General features: G+C 36.7%; 1 long non-coding RNA gene across 1 annotated transcript in view; it reads left to right on the top strand.

The window, feature by feature from the left end:
• The first annotated feature begins 971 nt into the window (after nt 1–971).
• The window catches only part of LOC106094896 (uncharacterized), a 39,695-nt gene continuing 27,410 nt past the window's right edge, over nt 972–13,256 (top strand). The window contains exons 1-2 of the long non-coding RNA XR_009398798.1: nt 972–1,279; nt 1,714–2,052. This is a non-coding gene — a long non-coding RNA (uncharacterized LOC106094896). The remainder of the gene's footprint in view (nt 1,280–1,713; nt 2,053–13,256) is intronic.

Genomic DNA, 13,256 nt, shown 5'->3' with positions numbered 1-13,256 from the left:
AGATCTTATACTTGTTGCGCTCTTCCATTAAAATACATTTATTTACTCTTGAGAATTTTTCTTTTATGCATAAGCATTTTCTCTTCTTTAAGCACATTCATTTTCCCTTGCAGACACCACAACTTTCAAGAATGATAGTGGGTGAGTTGTATTACTCATTTCATACTGCCAAAGGGCAGTATTAGAAATGACCAATGCACTAAACCTTTCAACTCTGCCCATTGACAAAAGCCACATTAGTCAAATGACTCAACTAACATGTATATCTTCCTTTGGCAAAGCTCAACAGAAAAGGAGATAATCACCTCGTAGTCTTTAGGACGGACTCAATGTGGCAACAATGCAATGACAAACAAACAAAATCTTGTCTTTTTGATTTTCATAGCAAACACACAAACCACACCGACAAACTCACCAAAAAATAATGTTAAATGCCCCACATATCAATGCAGATATGTATGTACACATGTGTGTAGAAATATATGTGTGTGTAGGTATGAGTGCTTAGTTTATGGCGGCTTTCTTGCGCTAATTGTTTTGCAGCTCGTTACTCTTTCCCTTAGCAGTGTGCTTATATCAGCTGCTTTTTGTGGGTGGGGGAGCATATTTGCCCCACTAACTCATTCAGTTACTCGCTGCTGCTCATTCTATTCAACACTCTTAAACTGTGGGACTTGTTCTTTCTCTCTCTCTCTCGTTCTCTCCTTACGATAATGTCTTTCTTATTATGATAATAGTGTGTGCTGGTATTTTATACTCTTTTACATAATAGCCAATGAATGATAGCTAGCCAGCCAGCCAGGCTGACTCTTGCTTGCTGGTCGTTTCGTTGAGTTTAAGAGTATTGTGGCTTTTATAGCTCTTCTCACACTATACAACAACAACAGCAGCAATAACAACAGAGGGCTATGGTCGAGAGAACATCAAACATTAGTAATTTCGTTGAATATCAGCCACAACAAATCAGTATATTTTACAACGCGAACCTTAACGGACCGGTGTGAATATTTTCTGTTCGGGAACGCGCTTAATGCAAACAATCGTTTTGTCTTTCGGAAAATATCTAAATAATTTTGTGCAAATTAAATGAAAATTGTTTTGTATTTCTACACTAGAAACAACTCTTCTTAAAACAAAGTGCGTGTGTGTGTGCAATTGCAAGAAGAAAACTTGGAGTGTGTAACTATAACTTCTTGAAGAAAAAAAAAATCGTTAGATTGTGAAATCTGTGTAGGAAAACTAACACAGCTAATGGTTTGGTACATTTGATCAAGGCAAAGTAAAGAAAGGCATTCATTAATATTCATAGAAATACTTACTTAAAAAATTTATCAAAACTAATTTTCACTAATTAAACGAATAAAAAAGTAACTAAAATTCTTACCCTTTCTTTGAAGAATTTTTTTGGAATGCCCATTAACATATGAAAATTTAGAAAATTTTAAAATCTATTTACAAAAACAATATTTTCAATAATTGAAAAAATTTTAATATTTGGACATAATTTTATGTGAAAAAATTTTAAAAAATTGGTTCAAAAAAAGTTAGAATTATTTTACAAAAATAATATTTAAAATATTTGAAGAAATTAAAATAATTGGACAAAATTTCATGTGGAAAAATTTTTAAACAATTGGTCCAAAATTCTTCAAAATAGAAAAAATAATTAAATATTAACAAACGTATTACCTGGCTACAAAAAATCTTTAATAGGCTCTTATTAAGGAGATTTAAATTATAACAAGAAATCTTAAAGAAGTGTTAATTTTTGCTTTTGTAAAAATAAATAAACGAGGAAATACTAAGGAAAATAAAAATATCATACAAAAAAATCTTTTTCAAAAAGTGATTTCTCCAAAAAATTAAAAAGCCTTCTAAAAAAAAAATTCCACAGAAAGTGTGCTCATATCTGTGCCTTTTGAAGCATAAAATTTTAAAGCAAAAAAAAAAAGAATCAAATTCTAGGTGTTTACTTTTCACCCACAACGCGCCTTTCGTCGTCTGCCTGACTTGCCTTTTGCCAGCCGCCTTGTGTCAACATTGAAGAAGAATGTAAGTATTGTGAGGAGAGCCAAAAGTAAACAATTACGAAATTAATTATGTGTACCTCCTCGACAAATTAAACCCTACAAATAAATTTCGTGTTGTTTTATTTTATATTTCTACTTACAATTTTCAATAGTGGGGAATTAATTCCACATTCATTTTGATGGCAGAAATTTCACGCGGGATTTTATTTTCTTAAATGAAGAACAAACAACAACAAAACTGTCGAACATAAAGGGCACAGCAACACGAACGTAATGCATTGAGTTGTTGTTATTGACGCTAGTTGGTTTAGTGGCAACCCACCAACCAACCACTCAGTCAATCCACCCCATACCATCCATCCCATCATGCATAGTCACTATGGGGAGTGCATGTTAAGTTGTTGTTATTATAGCGGCATAAATTTGTAGCACGTGACACAGTTACACACTGAGAGTGAAGAGCTCTGCAGAAAAAAAAAATACAAACGCAAACATACAGCAAAACAAACAGTGTAGTCAAAAAAGACATTACGCCCTTTTGAATAGGTCAATACGAGAGATAAATATGGAATGGAAATAGTGAAAAAGGTGGATTTAAGTCAAATGGTTTTTATGCAAATTTTTAATTGCGTATTAGTTGAAATCAGTGTTGGCATAAGAAAGGGGAGTTTTTCAGCAGCAACACAAACAAGTAGAAGCATGCTAAGTTCGACCCGGCCGAATCTTTGGAACCCACCACCATAGATTCTGCTTAAAATATATATCAGGACGCCTGAGTTACATGATGCCTTTCGCTCAGCAAGAGACCACGTCAATAAGTTGATTGCGAAGAAAGACTACTATTACAGACGCTTTACTTCTGCAATAGGCTCCAAGAGAACGTGAAAGGTTATTCAAGACATAGGAATTGGGAAAAATACTAATAGATGTTCAACAAACTTGGACATCAATGGGCTTAATGATGCCTTTGTTAATGTCTCACAGGTCCCAGTTGATCCCAATTTCTATGGCTTCAATATCTCCCCCTCTCTCGAAGACGACTCTGGTTTTGGCTTCAGCTGTATTGGTCCCACCGATGTCCTTGAGTATGTGTCGCGACTGTAAAGTCTAACGCTGGCTGATCTGATGGCATTGATCCTAGATATGTAAGAGTCGTACCTGTCACACCGCACTCAGTCTTCAGGGATCTGGGCCCTCTTCTCTTTTCATTGTACAGTAACGCTCCCCCTTATTATTCCTCATGTGACCTATGTTTTCAATAGGATTTTGACCACGAGTTACTATCCATTAGCGTGTAAACATGTCACAGTCATCCCACTGCCTAAAAATTCCAAGGAGTATAGACCAATTGCGATTCTTTGTTACTTGTCACGGGTCTTTGAGAAATTGTTGTATTTGCAAATGTCATCTTTTGTCAACGAGAACTCTTTGTTATATGTGAGACAGTCCGGGTTTCGACCTAACCACAGCTGCGTAACTGCCTTGGCAGAGGTCACTGAGAGGATCAGGGTCAATTTGGAGAATGACAAGATAAATTTCCTTGTTCTTCTTGACCATTCTAAGGCATTTGACACTGTGGATCATTCCTTGTTATGTGATGAGACATCTTTACAATTTTTCTTCTCCGTCCGTTCGTCTTGTTTTGTCGCACCTGTCACAACGCACTCAGTCCTCAGGGATCAATTCTTCTCTTTTCATTGTACAGTAACGATTTGGCGATTCAATTGTCTTATTGTGAGGTACATGTGTACGCTGACGATGTACAAATACATATCGGCAGTCCGCGGGATGAGATTGCTGAAAACATACGTCTGCTTAATCATGATCTGTCAAGAGTCAGTACGTGGGCGAAAGCCAATGGCCTGTGTCTCAACCCTGTAAAGTCCAAGTGTGTGTTAATCAGAAACAGGCTGTCTCGTTTTTCATGTGATGTTGGTATATTCATTAACGACTCTAGATTGGAAATCGTTCCTCATGCAAAGAACTTGGGCGTGGTTATTAACAGCACTCTGACTTGGAGTAATCATATCGACTCGGTCGTTGGTCAGGGATATTCAAAATTGCGTGCTCTCTGGGCCACTCAGTCGGTTACTCCGCTGCGGGTTAGGTCTCTATTGGCATAGACTTACCTTGTTCCTGGCATTCTCTACGGCAGTGAGTTGTTTGCTAATTGCGACTCGGTAAGTAGACGTAAGCTAAACACCTTTTTTAATAGCGTTACTCGTTATGTATTTGGCTTGAGAGGGCGCGATTCCATCTCTGAATACTCTTTATCTCTGTATGGCGTCCCCTTACAGCACTTGTTGTACCTGAGATCGCTTACCTTCCTGCATAAACTGATCTACACACAGCCACCACAATATCTGTATGGATTTATTGATTTCACCAGATCTATTAGAGGTAAAAAAATAATTTCCAAATTTGTTTCTGAATGGCATATGTTCATATTCACTGTACGTCTTTGGAACTCACTTCCTAACGATCTGCAATTACTCAGTAACTCGGCAACATTTAAAACCAGACTTTGGAAATATTGGGTTGTCCAAAAAGTAATTACGGATTATTTAAAAGAAAGTAAATGCATTTTTAATAAAACTTGGGACGAACTTTAATCAAATATATAATTGCCATTTTGTTCGATAACCTTTTGCCATCTTCCTGGCAAATTTAGTATTCCACGCTCATAGAACTGCTGGCCTTTATCTGCAAAAAACTGAACCAAGTGCGATTTTATAGCCTCATCATTGCCGAAAGTTTTACCATTTAAGGAGTTCTGCAAAGATCGAAATAAATGGTGGTCTGATGGTGCAAGGTCAGGGTGGATGGTGGTGGATGCATCAAAAGTTCCCAGCCAAGCTCACTCCGTTTTTTGGCGAGTGACCAAAGATGTGTGCGGTCTAGCGTTGTCCTGGTGGAATATGACACCTTTACGATTGACCAATTCTGGTCGCTTCTCCTCGATGGCTGTATTCAATTTGTCCAATTGTTGACAGTAAACATCCGAATTAATCGTTTGGTTCCTTGGAAGCAGCTCAAAATATACCACACCCTTCCAATCCCACCAAACATACAGCATAACCTTCTTTTGGTGGATATCAGCCTTTGAAGTGGTTTGAGGTGGTTCACCATGCTTGGACCATGATCGTTTTCGACCAACGTTGTTGTAAACAATCCATTTTTCATCTCCAGTTATGATTCGTTTTAAAAACGGATCGAATTCATTGCGTTTAAGGTGCATATCACAAGCGTTGATTCGGTTTGTTAAATGAATTTCTTTCAATACATGTGGTACCCAAATATCAAGCTTTTTCACCAGTCCAAGATTTTTTATGTGATAATGAACGGTTGATTTTGGTATATTTAACTTCTCTCCTATCTCACGCTCAGTTACATGACGATCCAATTCGATTAATTGCTTAAAATTTGTCAACGCCGACTATATGAAAAATCCGCAGTTACTTTTTGGGCAACCCGCATATTTATATATTCTTGATCAGCGTAAAAATCTACGACGATCTAGACATGTCCGTCCGCCTGTCCGTCTGTCTGTTGAAATCACGCCACAGTCTTTAAAATTGATATTGAGCTGAAACTTTGCACAGATTCTTTTTTTGTCCATAAGCAGGTTAAATTCGAAGATGGGCCATATCGGACTATATCAAGATATAGCCCGCATATAGACCGATCCGCCGATTTTGGGTCTTAGGCCCATAAAAGCCACATTTATTATTCGATTTTGCTGAAATTTGGGACAGTGAGTTGTTTTAGGCCCTCCGACATCATTCCTTAATTTGGCCCAGATCGGTTCAGATTTGGATATAGCTGCCATATAGACCGATCCTCCGATTTGGGGTCTTAAGCCCATTAAAGCCACATTTCTTATCCGTTTTCACTGAAATTTGACACAGTGACTTATGTTAGGCTTTTCGACACCCGTCTCGTATATGGTTCAGATTGGTTTAGTTTTAAATATAGCTACTGTACTTTTTAGTATTTGGTCCAAATCGGAACATATTTTGAATTTTGATGAAAGGTGGTTTACATATATACCCGAGGTGGTGGGTATTCAAAGTTCGGCCCGGCCGAACTTAACGCCTTTTTACTTGTTCTTTCTGCGGTATAGACGTTTCTCCTATCTGCTTTTTTCCTGTTACCGTAGCGCAGAGGTTAGCATGTCCGTCTATGACGCTGAACGCCTGGGTTCGAATCTTGCCGAGACCATCAGAAAAATGTTCAGCGGTGGTTTTCCCCTCCTAATGCTGGGAACATTTGTGAGTTACTATGCCCTGTAAAACTTCTCTTCAAAGGGGTTTCGCACTGTGACACGCCGTTCGGACTCGGCTATAAAAAGGAGGCCCTTTATCATCGAGCTTTAACTTTAATTGAACCGCACTCATTGATATGTGCGAAGTTTGCCCCTGTTCCTTAGCGTAATGGGCAAAATTTGCATTTGTATCTCTCCTTCATCTGGATGGTTGCTACTCATTGGCTTCACCATCATTTCGACGGATTTCGTGGTATTCTGCATGGAGTGGAGCCTGTGCCGTTATATCATCGGGACAAGGAATGCTTTCATCAAGCAGTTGGGTCAGTCGAATAGAGTATGCCGTTGCAATCTGTTGTGTTTGCAACTTTTCAACGTTCAGCTTCCGTGCTGTATCAGATCGTACATGTCTTGCCATGCTCTAACGGGTGCAAGCCTTTGCTGCAACAAGGTATTGATCCCAATCAATATTCGTTCCAAAGGGTGATTCTATTGGGTTGCCCAAAAAGTAATTGCGGATTTTTCATATAGTCGGCGTTGACAAATTTTTTCACAGCTTGTGACTCTGTAATTGCATTCTTTCTTCTGTCAGTTATCAGCTGTTACTTTTAGCTTGCGTTAGAAAAAAAGTGTAAAAAAGTATATTTGATTAAAGTTCATTTTAAGTTTTATTAAAAATGCATTTACTTTCTTTTAAAAAATCCGCAATTACTTTTTGGGCAACCCAATACATCTAATGCGCTGTATGAATGACTTCCATCTATCACAACGTGATTAATTTGATTCCATACTTCTTGAACCAGCATAGAAGCCGTTTGAAAACGTCTCCCGAAAGAAGTGTCGCTCTGCGGCACTCCATTCGGAATCGACTGCAAAAAAGGAAGTCTTTTATCATAGAGCACAAAAATTTGAATCGAACAGCACTCATTGATATGTGAGAAGCTTTTCCCTGGTTTCTTAATGGAATATTCATGGGTAAATTTGCATTTGCCTTCGTTTGCGCTTAAGTTCGTATTAAAAGGGTCCTAAAAAAGTAGGGTCAGAGAATTCCAAAACCCTTTTCGGGTTTTGCTCTATTGCTCTAACTTGGAATTTCCCACCCCCTCATAGTGGTTGTTGTACAGTATTATCAAGTCTACCAATACCTAAAATAGCTCAAAATATTGACTACTTTAATTTGTTATACTTTAATCTCAAATTACTCATGTTTTAGTGTGGTATTCGTTTTCTTAATTAGGGAGTGGGTAGTGGATAGTGGGAGGGTGTTTCCTTCTAGTGACTATATGTCGTGTGGGAATTAATTTGTTTGGCGGCCATGAAATTGACTTCCGCACCCACCGAAAACCTAAAGTTTTGAGTGAATTTCCGCTATTCATGTTAGTCTTCCTTTATTGGTAGAATGAAACTTTTTCAAAATAAATTTGTAGGATGTCTAGCTTCAAGATTATATATTGGGTTGCCCAAAAAGTAACTGCGGATTTGTTAAAAGAAAGTAAAAGCATTTTTAATAAAACTTAGAATGAACTGTAATCAAATATACTTTTTTTAGACTTTTTTTTTTTAAGCAAGCTAAAAGTAACAGCTGATAACTGACAGAAGAAAGAATGCAATTACAGAGTCAAAAGCTGTGAAAAAATTTTTCAACGCCGACTATATGAAAAATCCGCAATTACTTTTTGGGCAACCCTATATATAAATATATATATATATATATATATATATATATATATATATATATTTAGTAACATTCAGTAGAATTCTACTGTTAAGTTTATATTCATTTATTTTCTCAAAATGTTTAACTTCATTCTCCCCTCTCTTTGACTTCAACAATTTCACATTCACATTTCTACCTGGAAGAATTTTCCTTTTCAAAAAAAGTGTTTTTTTATACCCTCCACCATAAGATGGGGGGTATACTAATTTCATCATTCTGTTTGTAACTACTCGAAATATTCATCTGAGACCCCATAAAGTATATATATTCCTGATCGTCGTGACATTTTATGTCAATCTAGCCATGTCCGTCCGTCTGTCTGTCGAAAGCACGGTAACTTCCGAAGGAGTAAAGCTAGCAGCTTGAAATTTTGCACAAATACTTCTTATTAGTGTAGGTCGGTTGGTATTGTAAATGGGCCATATCGGTCCATGTTTTGATATAGCTGCCATATAAACCGATCTTGGGTCTTGACTTCTTGAGCCTTTAGAGTGCGCAATTCTTATCCGATTGGAATGAAATTTTGCATGACGTGTTTTGCTATGATATCCAACAACTGTGCCAAGTATGGTTTAAATCGGTTCATAACCTGATATAGCTGCCATATAAACCGATCTTGGGTCTTGACTTCTTGAGCCTCTAGCGTGCGCAATTCTTATCCGATCAGAATGAAATTTTGCACGACGTGTTTTGTTATGACATCCAACAACTGCGCCAAATATGGTTCAAATCGGCCCATAACCTGATATAGCTGCCATATAAACCGATCTTGGGTCTTGACTTCTTGAGCCTCTAGAGTGCGCAATTCTTATCCGATTGAAATGAAATTTTGCACGACGTGTTTTCTTATTGCATCCAACAACAGTGCTAAGTATGGTTCAAATCGGTTCATAACCTGATATAGCTACCATATAAACCGATCTTGGGTCTTGACTTCTTGACCCTCTAGAGGGCGGAATTCTTATCCGATTGGAATGGAATTTCGCACGACGTGTTTTGTTATGATACCCAACAACTGTGCCAGGTATGGTTCAAATCGGTTCATAACCTGATATAGCTGTCATATAAACAGATCTGGGGATTTGATTTCTTGAGCTTCTAGAGGGCGCAATTCCTATCCGATTTGGCTGAAATTTTTCATGACGTATTTTATTTTTACTTTCAACAACTGTGTCATATAAGGTTCAAATCGGTTCATAACCTGATATAGCTGCCATATAAACCGATCTGGGATCTTGACTTCTTGACCCCTAGAGGTCGCAATTATTATCCGATATGCCTGAAATTTTGTACGATGGATCATCTCATGACCATCAACAAACGTGTTTATTATGGTCTGAATCGGTCTATAGCCCGATACAGATTCCATATAAATCGTTCTCTCATTTTACTTCGTGAGCCCCAATGAGCGCAATTCTTATACGAATTGGCTGAAATTTTACACAGGTCTCCAACATATAATTTAATTGTGGTCCGAACCGGACCATATCTTGACATCGTTTTAATAGCAGAGCAACTCTTTTCTTATATCCTTTTTTGCCTAAGAAGAGATGCCGGGAAAAGAACTCGACAAATGCGATCCATGGTGGAGGGTATATAAGATTCGGCCCGGCCGAACTTAGCACGCTTTTACTTGTTTTTTTTTTTTTTTTTTTTGGAATAGAGATATATAGTCATAGTGATGGTGTTATTGCGATTGTGACTGTTACGCAAGTTTTGACGTTTTTATGCGTTATCGCAGGAATATAACAACAATTATAAGTTTTTTTTTTCTTTTGTGTTAACTGCGTTGTTTAGTTACCTCTTCATTAAATATTTTTTCCCATTGTATTTTTGATTCTTGTTCTTTTGTCTGTGTATCTGACTGACTGCTATTGGACATTGATAATATACCTGGGTAGTGTTAGTTTTTTTGTTAAAATTTCTTTGGCTCGTTTTTTTGATAGTATTGTGGCGATAATTTTGTTTACTTTCATTACGGCAGTCAAAATTGATTGTAGGTGAATATTGAACGAAATAATGCAAAACTTTTGACAATAGACTTTTGTTAGGACCCATGCCAGTTTCTTCTTTATTTTTAGTTATCACTGATAACAGGTAAAGTCAACTAGTTTCTTTTTTTGTTTTTTTTTTTTTTTTGGGAATGACAAGTTCATAATTGTAGTACAATGACAGGGCGATATAGTGGTTACTGTCGATGCAGCCAAGATAACCTACTTGAGGGGGGTTCCATTTTGTTTTGTACCCATCAACATAGAAGCGAGGAAGGTATAATCATATTGTCTTATCGTGTGTAACAAAAATTGTTGCTATTAAAGTCATGAACATTAATTGTCATATTTTGGGATGAAAGATAAATCCATGGGTTTATCTTAATCTGACGCGAAATTTTCGAATTAGGGCCACGATCTTGGTAACATCTCAGCTCTAACCATTCCAAATTTCAAACAGATATCTCTACCCATTCTTACATGGTATATTTAAACCCTACACTACTTCGACTAAATAATGACTTGGATAGGATAAACACATGGGCAAATGCCAACGGACTACTTTTAAATCCAACAAAGTCAAAGTGCCTTGTAATTGGTAGGAATCGGGTGACAATGCTGCCCAATCTTGATGTGGCAATTGCTGGAGCCCCAATTGAGATTGTTTCATCTGCAAGAAACCTTGGTTTGGAGTTTGAAGATAGACTTTCATGGAAAAATCATGTCAGTATGACAGTGGGCAGGACCTACGGCGTTTTACGAAACTTATATATGAGTCGACAGTATACCCCTTTGTCAATAAGAATGCTTTTGGATAGGACATTTATTCTGCCGAAACTATTATACTCTTGCGAGGTTTTTTACGGTTGTGATGTAACTGATAGGAATAAATTGCACGTGGCCTTTAACGATGTCGTTAGATACATTTTTGGTTTGCGTAGAAGAGACCGGGTATCTGACTTTGCCAGACCAGTATATGGTGTCTCTTTTAACTCGTTCCTTAAGATACGCTTGTTGCAAATGATCCACAAGACAATTTATACCAATGAACCGTCATATCTGGCTTCTGTATTGCGTTTTGCCAACTCTACAAGAGGTAAACAAGTAATACAAATACGTCATCAATATCGTGTATCTGAACAACAGTTCTTTGTTAATGCTATACGTCTCTGGAATAATCGTCCCAATAGTATTCAAACTATAAATAATGAACGACAGTTCAAATCTTTGATTTATAATCATTTTAATTAATTATTTGTTTTTTTTTATAACAATTTTTTAATTTATTTTATTAGTAACTTTGATTAAATTGTTAAATTTTCTTTAAAGTTTCTTTTTCGTCTTTCTTTTATTTTGTTTAAACCTTTTTTTTTAACTTAAATATTGTATCAGTAACTTTGCTTAAATTGTTAAATATTTTGTACCAATTATTGTTCTATTTAAATGAAAACTTGTTGAACTCATTGTATTTATCAATTTACTAACCCATGCTTTATAAAGGGTGATTTTTTTGAGGTTAGGATTTTCATGCATTAGTATTTGACAGATCACGTGGGATTTCAGACATGGTGTCAAAGAGAAAGATGCTCAGTATGCTTTGACATTTCATCATGAATAGACTTACTAACGAGCAACGCTTGCAAATCATTGAATTTTATTACCAAAATCAGTGTTCGGTTCGAAATGTGTTCATTCACCGTAACGTTGCGTCCAACAGCATCTTTGAAAAAATACGGTCCAATGATTCCACCAGCGTACAAACCACACCAAACAGTGCATTTTTCGGGATGCATGGGCAGTTCTTGAACGGCTTCTGGTTGCTCTTCACTCCAAATGCGGCAATTTTGCTTATTTACGTAGCCATTCAACCAGAAATGAGCCTCATCGCTGAACAAAATTTGTCAAAATTTGAACACATTTCGAACCGAACACTGATTTTGGTAATAAAATTCAATGATTTGCAAGCGTTGCTCGTTAGTAAGTCTATTCATGATGAAATGTCAAAGCATACTGAGCATCTTTCTCTTTGACACCATGTCTGAAATCCCACGTGATCTGTCAAATACTAATGCATGAAAAACCTAACCTCAAAAAAATCACCCTTTATAAGACACTGTCTTTTGTATGGGTTTTATCATAATAAAATACAAATACAAATTCAACCACTGTGGTAGAGTGTATTATAACTAAGTGCATTTACTTGTAACACCCAGAACGAAGAGACATAGACCCATTGATAGGTATACGAATCGAATTAGAATCACTTTCTGATTTGTTTTAGCAATGCCCGTCTGTCCGCGTTAATTTGTGTACAAACTACAGATCGCAATTTTTATCCGATCGTATTTAAATTTGGCACATATTTTTTTTTTTTGCGTAGAGACGAATCCTATTGAAATTGGAAAAAATCGGTTCAGATGTGGATATAGCACCCGTACATTTGTTCGTCCGATTTGGACTAAAATTGCAATAATGTGGTAATTTTTTAGCTTTTTCAATTGAAATTTGGCAGGAAGTATTTTCTTATGACTCTTAATATTAGAGGTCAGTTGGATACAAATCGATTTAGATTTAGGTATAGCTGCCATATATGTATATTGCCCGATTTTCACTTCCATAGCCACTGCAAGCGCATTTACTAACCAATGTTGCCAACATTTAGCACGTGGCCTTCCTCGACGACAACCACAATATCTAAGAAATTTGGTTGAAATCGGTACGGATTTAGATATGGCTCCCATATATATGTTCGTCAGGTTTTAGAGAATTTGCAATAATTTTGTCATATGTCAACCGTAGTTATTACAGTTTGAACATATTTGACTTGCATGACATGTGGTAATAGATTTGAAATAGGTTTATTCGACAGATTTCCTTCCTGAAACTATCAAATAATCTATTTTAAAGCTTCATTAAACTATGTAAATAAAGCGGTCAGAGTTTGAGGTATAAGATCGACGAATTGAAAAACATATTCGAAAAGTCGGTAATTGACGTAGTGTGTGTCTCGGAAATAGGACTAAGCTCAGCTATTCTTGTCTCTTTAGATGTATATTTTATTTTCAGACCAGATAGAGAACGCCATGGAGGGGGCGTGGCGATTCTAGCAAGGGACAATATCAATGTTTTATTTCTTATTAGATCGAAACATGGTGATGTAATTGAGCATGTATTCATCGCAGTCAAATAGAACAATAAGAAAATGTTAATTAATTTATATAACGACCCAACAACACTTTTGACCTTGACATTCT

The sequence above is a fragment of the Stomoxys calcitrans genome, chromosome 1 (assembly GCF_963082655.1).
Source record: "Stomoxys calcitrans chromosome 1, idStoCalc2.1, whole genome shotgun sequence".
NCBI classification, from domain to species: Eukaryota; Metazoa; Arthropoda; class Insecta; order Diptera; family Muscidae; genus Stomoxys; species Stomoxys calcitrans.
The sequence above is the reverse complement of the archived record's forward strand: the minus strand, read 5'-3'. Positions and strand labels throughout refer to the sequence as shown.